The 7,394-nt window shown below is 35.5% G+C and overlaps 1 non-coding gene across 1 annotated transcript; it reads right to left on the reverse strand.

Annotated features, from left to right (window-relative positions):
* Positions 1-1,574: 1,574 nt before the first annotated feature.
* Positions 1,575-1,647, reverse strand: Trnaf-gaa. Its single transcript has one exon. It is a non-coding gene; the product is annotated as a tRNA-Phe (tRNA).
* Positions 1,648-7,394: the final 5,747 nt, after the last annotated feature.

The raw sequence follows: 7,394 nt of genomic DNA on the forward strand, positions 1-7,394 counted from the left end.
GCAGACATGAATAATATAATGTTTCATATAAAAGCGGTGATAGCCTAGTTGGGAGTGGAACGGACTGCTGAGACGAATGTCCGCAGGTTCAAACCCAAGGGTACGCACCTCTGACTTTTCTTAAGTTATGTGTGTATTCTTTGGGAATCATCGCTTGCTTCAACGATGAAGGAAAACATCGCGAGGAAACCTGCATACCGGAAAAGTTCTCCATAATAATTTCGAACGTATGAGAATTGTATCAATCTGCATTAGGCCAGCGTGATAGACTAAGGCCTAACCCCTCTCAGTAGTAGAGGAAGTCCGTGCCCAGCAGTGGGTCAGTATATAATACAGGGCTGATATTATATATATTTTATACGAGTTCATCTGCGTGAACCATTTTTTATGAAATAAACTCACTCAAGCTCACCTCAATCCGCGTCGCTCGCGTTTCTGCCGTTGCTCGATAAAATGTTATACTAAAACGCTTATTGGTTTTTAAATCATGTGGTAACAAAATATCGAGCGGCGAATTTCAAATACCGAATGTTCGATGTTTTATTTACAAAATGTTCTAGTCTATACTCAAATTTGCGTATAGCTCTATCACTTTAAAATTTGCAATTTTTTTAGCTATAAGAACGCACCAATTTTGTCCAAGTATCTGAAAGATATTTTCTACCACAATTAATAAAGAACTTTAATCGAATAAAATATGACTAAAATATTAAAAAATCGGTTAGCAACAAAAATGCTAAAAGAATAATTGCGAGAAATTTCAGTCCACGTTTAGAACTTTGTAAATAATAAGGAAATCGCTATATAATAGATTTTGTTTCTAAGAAAAAATATATTGGACACTTTTATTATATTTTCAAAGTACGGTCCAACAATTACGGCAATCGTGTTATATAGAGTCTTATTTACAAAATAATTTCTACTTTATTTGTATCTAATGTATCAAAGCTCATAGCAACAGAGGAATTTGGTGAGTTTCCATTGTACAGGGTTGTGGGAACAAATGTTCCCTTTGTAATGCGAATTTACCTTTGTTACTACTTCGGCTTGTGTAATAGCTGTTATGTAAGCAAGACAAAGATGAAATAGCTCCCAGTTCACGCTCTATGTTCGATCACGTGAGAGGGGAATAGACAATATAAATTTACTCCAGGTTACCCAAAACAATTGATTATATTTGTTCGTACTACCTAAATATACCTATACAGGGTCATTCAGCCATTGCGTTCATTAAAAATTTGTCTTTACCTCTGCTAAAATTGTGCCAAAAATTATCCATGAATAACATTTACGTATAAGGTTCGAGTAACTTATTGTAAAGTGTGATTTTCACGAATTTTACCAGGTGGTTTGGTGACATACTTAATATGTCGTACTAAATTTCATCAAAATCGGTTCAGTAATTAAGCCCTGAAAAATGTAGACAGATAGAGTTGCTTTCAATTTATAATAATATGGGTCTACAGACACGAAAGGTCTGCCATTCTATTGTAATGTATATCGTATTTAAAATATAGATAGATAAATATTTTGTTTCAATTAATACTCGAAAAAATTTATAATATTATAAAAACTGCCGAAACCCGGGATTGAACCGGGGACCTTTAGATCTTCAGTCTAACGCTCTCCCAACTGAGCTATTTCGGCTTGTACTGCTCTAACTAAAATTAATAATCTGGTTCAATATACAATCGACATGAACGTTTAAAAAGGTAATAGCCATAATCTAAGATTAAGTGGTTCTGTGTAATGCACTACACAATAATAATAATAGATAAGTGGAAAAGGGCTGGCGGTGCGCAGCGCAAACATATTTTTAATGTCAAACTATTATTTACATTGTCGTCATTAAAATAAAATTCAAAATCAAAACTTTGCAAGCATGCTCTGCGCCGCGCTCCGGTATATATGCGCCAGCCCTAAGACACACAATGTGTTGAAATTTTTCCTAGTTTGTTCCAAAGGTGTCAATGGAGCTCTAATACCAAAATTCTGCTATCTGTTTTTGTCTGTTATTTGTGTTTTGATAGATAGTGGAGAGAAAATTCAGATATCATGTGTTATCGCCGGATTGTTTTGATATTGTGAAAGACAATAATATGAATCATAATCCCCAAAAAATGTGTTAAAAAAAATAAATAAAAAGTTTTATATATCTTGCGTGATAATATCGGCATATCGAGCACAAATTCCAGACTCCGAGCTAATACGAGGCAGAAAAACCCGATATATTGACCGACCCATTATTCGAACCCCAGACCGCAGCTCGGCGGTTACACCGCGCAATACGGTCCTACGCTGCCGACGTAATCCCCTTGATCACTTAAAGCAACCCCTACAAGAAAGCGAGTAGTATTCACCACACACGCAACACACACTTGATATTACGTTTTGATGAATTGAAAGAGTTGGTGGAACATATACACAAACATTAGAGACGTGAATTTTTGCAGTTTTGTCAAATGGATTCCGAAATGTACTCGGTTATGCGGCAACGTGAGACAATTTGGGTCACCCTTGTCGCTCTAGTAAATAGTGTGTACTCGGGTTTATCGATAATCTAGGAAATGTTGTACACCTTTTAAAGCACATTGGGCACACTGTGTGAAATTTAGCATGATTAAAATTCATGTAGAGGAGTGAAGAAAAATAAATAATAATATGTTATAAATATATTAAATTCGAATTTCGAATTACGGCATCTAGACGTTCACTAGGCATTTGCAATAACTCCCGAGTATTTACAGGTAATTTATTTTCTGTGAAGTTTAACATATAAATTTTTCATTGGATTTTTGACTTTCTTCTTATTGCTGTAAGGCAACTTACGTCTAATATGCGGATCGGAAGGCACAACTGGGCCCTTATTCTGTATGATAGTGTAAACGCGTAACGCGGCCGTGTCATGTTATCTTCGAGAAATGTGCGTGGAATGATATTCTGTAAGCCAAATTTCTATAGTCCTAAACATGATGCGTTGTGTTACGTGCTTGTTACGCACTGTCAAAATAACGTGCGGGATAGAGAATAAGGCCCCTGCTGTGTCTTATTTCACGTGCTAAGTTCATTTTTTAGGGCCCGGTGGATTGTACCTCGGAGTGACAAGCAACAGAACGAATTTGCACAAGCGAAGTGTGAGTTTCGCAGGTGTTGCTGTTTATAGTCATGTTGCTATTAGTCTAGCTGTTGGTTTATCTCGTAGTTCAATTACATTGAAAAAATAGAACCCCGATTAAAAGCGATGAAGGATATAAGACTTTAAGTAATGAGCATTTCCATTAGAGGATTATGAAAATGTATTTCTACACGAGTCACCTCATCACGAGCTTTAAGGGTCACTCAGGCCACAACGGCAGGAAACTTGCCTCGTGGCGCTGAGACACCTGTTCCCTTGAGGCAGAGCACCGTGCAGTCTCGTTCAAAAACTGTCCAATAGATCCGCAAAACACTTTAAATTAATGATTTCTTCAACCGTATATTGCAGATAAAAGTACGTTTAGTAACGTTTGAAGTTAGTCACGAGTGATGACAAAGCTACTGAACTAGCGGGTGATGTCTGACGCAGAGAGCTGGTGTCATTATTACCTTCAAACCGGTCAAGACGTAGCCTGACTGTAAATTTGTAAATACTGGAAGAGTACATAAACATACACACAGACACACTCACACATTCCATTTCCAGGGGTAGGCAGAAGCAGAACTGATGCACCCACTTGCTGCCATGTTTCTGGCGTCGCAAAATGTAATTGGGGCTGAGCCTATTGCCATATTGGGCACAAATTTCAGACTCCGAGCTGATACTAAAAGAGCATAATATGTTAAAACATGGGTAAGTATTGAAGCTATCGATATTTAAGGCGACTATATGTCTTATATTTTTATACCTGTGCACATTGACGTATATTCTATAGACACGAACGTCCATATAAACTATTTGTTCAAAATCTGAACTAAAATGGCAACAAAAAAGTCACCGTTATAACTTATTTATTCATTTGAACAACAAATAATTTTACTTACTTGACTAATATTTTTATTCGCATCCAGGTTTATACTTAGACTCGAGTTCTTACTCGAGTTCTCCGTATATTACCACACGCTGTCAATGTTGAAATCATACTAAAGTCAGGTGTACGGATTGCAATACAGTTGAGTCGAACACAATGCGTGTACAGAATGCCAGATATAGTACCTTGTACTTATGTATCGATGCCTGTGTAACGTTAGACATATGCTGTATTTAGATAAAAATAAACCCGTAAAGTGCGTCAATTCTTTTCATTTGCCTTTTCCACAATTATGAATACAAAGGAATCAAAGAACCAAAATATTTAATATTCCACATCTTTTTATCGTACACAATCGTTTGCAAGCCAAAAATAACAAAGGTTTTTTCCTATTCTCCTCGTGGGTAAATTCGCTGCGTAGGTTAAAATTATATTGCGTTCTTATTGTTATATTGTAAGTATTACTTCTAACGAGTGTAATAAATTTGAATGTTTGTAAAGCCGTTTGGATGTTAGATGGGAAAGCAAAACCACTGAACACATTTGGATGACATTCGTCATAGAGACAGAACAATGGGTTTGAAATAGTTACTGTTACGAAAAAGCGCACAGAGATAGCTGTATCAAGCAGAAGAAACCGCATGCAAAACTACTATAAATTCATTGTCATTGTCATCAGCCACATTCCCACTGCTGGAAATAGGCCATCCCTAAAGATTTCAAGACGGACCTGTCAGAAGTGGCCTTATAATATAAAGTGGATGCATTTATTTTCTTTTGAGCTGTGCGTGATTGAAGTAAATTGTTATATCTTGATCGTTGACATCTGCGACACAGTTACAAACTTTTCCAGTTGTTATTGTTTGTACCAAGTTTAGACTTGTGTTCAGCGGAGAAAGGTGATTTTATTAATATTTCTTACATGCAATACTTTTTTCTTAGTATCATTTCCCATGTTTATATAATATTTTTTTATTCTTCTTTATTAGAATTACATAACAATGTAAATTGTAAATTATCATTACATAGTTTTTCATTAATATTTCTTATTTATATTTTAGTTAGAAATAACTATCGTTATGAAATCTATAGAGGCGGAAAAATGTTTTTACAAAATAAAAATATTTCAAATACCTTCAACATTCAGTGTAAAATTTAAAATAGTTGTAGCTAAAATGTTCCGAGGCAGTTAAATATGAACGTATTCTGGAATGCTTTGAATAATATTTTTAACTGAATTTTCTAGAAAGATAAATGAAACAAAGATAAAGGTAACAAAATATTATGTTATAAAAACACACACGTTCCAAATAATTGATTAACCCTCATATTTGACCTACATTTATTTTGGGTCGGATTCCGACCAAGTTTTCGGGTTTCATATAAAATACCTAATAATAACTTCTGTAAAGGATAATTCAACAAATTGTACTGTTAGTTTCCTTTGTAATATAAAATTATTACATTAATTTAAGTGATAATTGGACATATCCCCAAATGATTTAAATTGTTGTTTTGAAATATTGATTTTAGGTTTAGATGCAAGTAGACTCATGTAAACTCGTATAAAATAAATAAACAAGTAAGTACAATATTTACGTATTTCTTCATTGTTTCCGAACATAAAACATAAGTTTTCAAACATAAATAGCAGCGAACGATTTGTTGAAAATATTATCTGTAATTTTTCCGTGTATTTTATTTTATAGAGTTAATAAAGTTTTTGTCTACTGTTATTCTTACTAGATGTTGCTTGCGGTCTTGCCCGCAGGAAAAGCCATTCGCGGTACAAAATTCCCTAAAATACTGTAGCGATTTATATAGCCACATCGATTTAAAATTACTACGTACTAGATTTGGAGTTCCAAACATTCATTGTGGTCAACTGAATTAAACTGCAATCCATTCAAACTGACTTTGGTATGGACAATATTGACGGCTCGTGGTTGCGTACGAAGTGGCACTCATGAAATAAGAACTCGAGTCTAAGTGTACCTAAACCTAGATTTGAATAAAAAATATGCCAAATAAGTAAAATTATTTGTTGTACAATTGAAAAAATAGGTTATATGAGTCACGTTTTGGTTGCTATTTTAGGTCAGATTTTGAACAAATAGTTTAAGCTTATTTGGACGTTCGTGTCTATAGAATGTACGACGTACGTCAAGGTATAACCACGTTTAGGGTGCCAGCGCCATCTATTTAAAAAATCTGAACAAACAAGTCTCATGAGAGCAAATAATCGTCATATAATATTTGTTAATCCACGACATAGTCTATCTGTGTTTCAAATTTCATCTAAATCCGTTCAGCTGTTTCTGCGTTTACTTCTAACAAACATCCAAACATTTGTGAAAATGTTAAACTTCCGCATTTATTATTTTAGTAAGAAGTAACATCAGATAAGTAGTAGATGATAATGTAATTTTTTATCGTATCTTATAATAATAATAATATCAGACCTATACTATACTATCCTATCCCACGGCTGGGCACGAGCCTCTCCTACTTCTGAAAGGGATAAGATCTTACTCTACCAAGCTGGTCTAGTACGAAATGGTAGACGACACATACTACTAAAATTCCCATAGAGAACTTCTTAGATGTTCTATGTTGAGGGGCTCCTTTTTCCGCCGTTATGCGCTGGATGCCGACTGTGGGTCTAGCCAGCCCAACTCCTTCCAGAAGCGCAGGATCTTCCTTGTTCCTCCACAGGCTTCTCGGAGCGACCCCGTAGTACCGAGGAACTTCTTAGATTTCCTCACGATAAAGCAAGCGATAATTTACAAAGAATACACACATATAACTTAAGAAAGTTAGAAACACGTGCCCTTGGGTTTTGGACTTCGTGTCCTATAATTTTGTCCTATTCCTCCGCTACCAGTAATTTTCTTTAACATTTATAAATAGCAACAAACTCGTTCTCTTTATTACTGTATCCGCGGCCCATTGTCAACCCTAATCTGTTTTATGACCCATCTTACAAGGGCCACTTATTTTTGACCGCCGGCTTGACTCCTACTTCGCCCATCGCATACCCTTTTCAATACATAGAATCACCTTCAATAAAATCGGACTTATAAAATTGCTAAGTTGTCTCGCTCTTAATGCTTTATTATTTTGGGATTTTTTGTATGGCCGGTTGTCACTTCACTGCATAATTGTTTATGGAGAGGCGCTATATAGAATATCTATTGACAAGAGATTATTCTTCGGATCAGACATACACGCAGTTTTATCTTGGAACGCAACACACGCGAGCCACTGGCAGGTTTTACACCTTATGTACCTTATGTCATTTAGAATATACTAAAATGACATTTCACATATTTAATGCCTCATAGATTGCTTCGGAGGCGTAGTTGTACCGCATGCTGTACGGTAGCG

The sequence above is a fragment of the Manduca sexta genome, chromosome 16, assembly GCF_014839805.1.
Source record: "Manduca sexta isolate Smith_Timp_Sample1 chromosome 16, JHU_Msex_v1.0, whole genome shotgun sequence".
NCBI lineage: Eukaryota > Metazoa > Arthropoda > Insecta > Lepidoptera > Sphingidae > Manduca > Manduca sexta.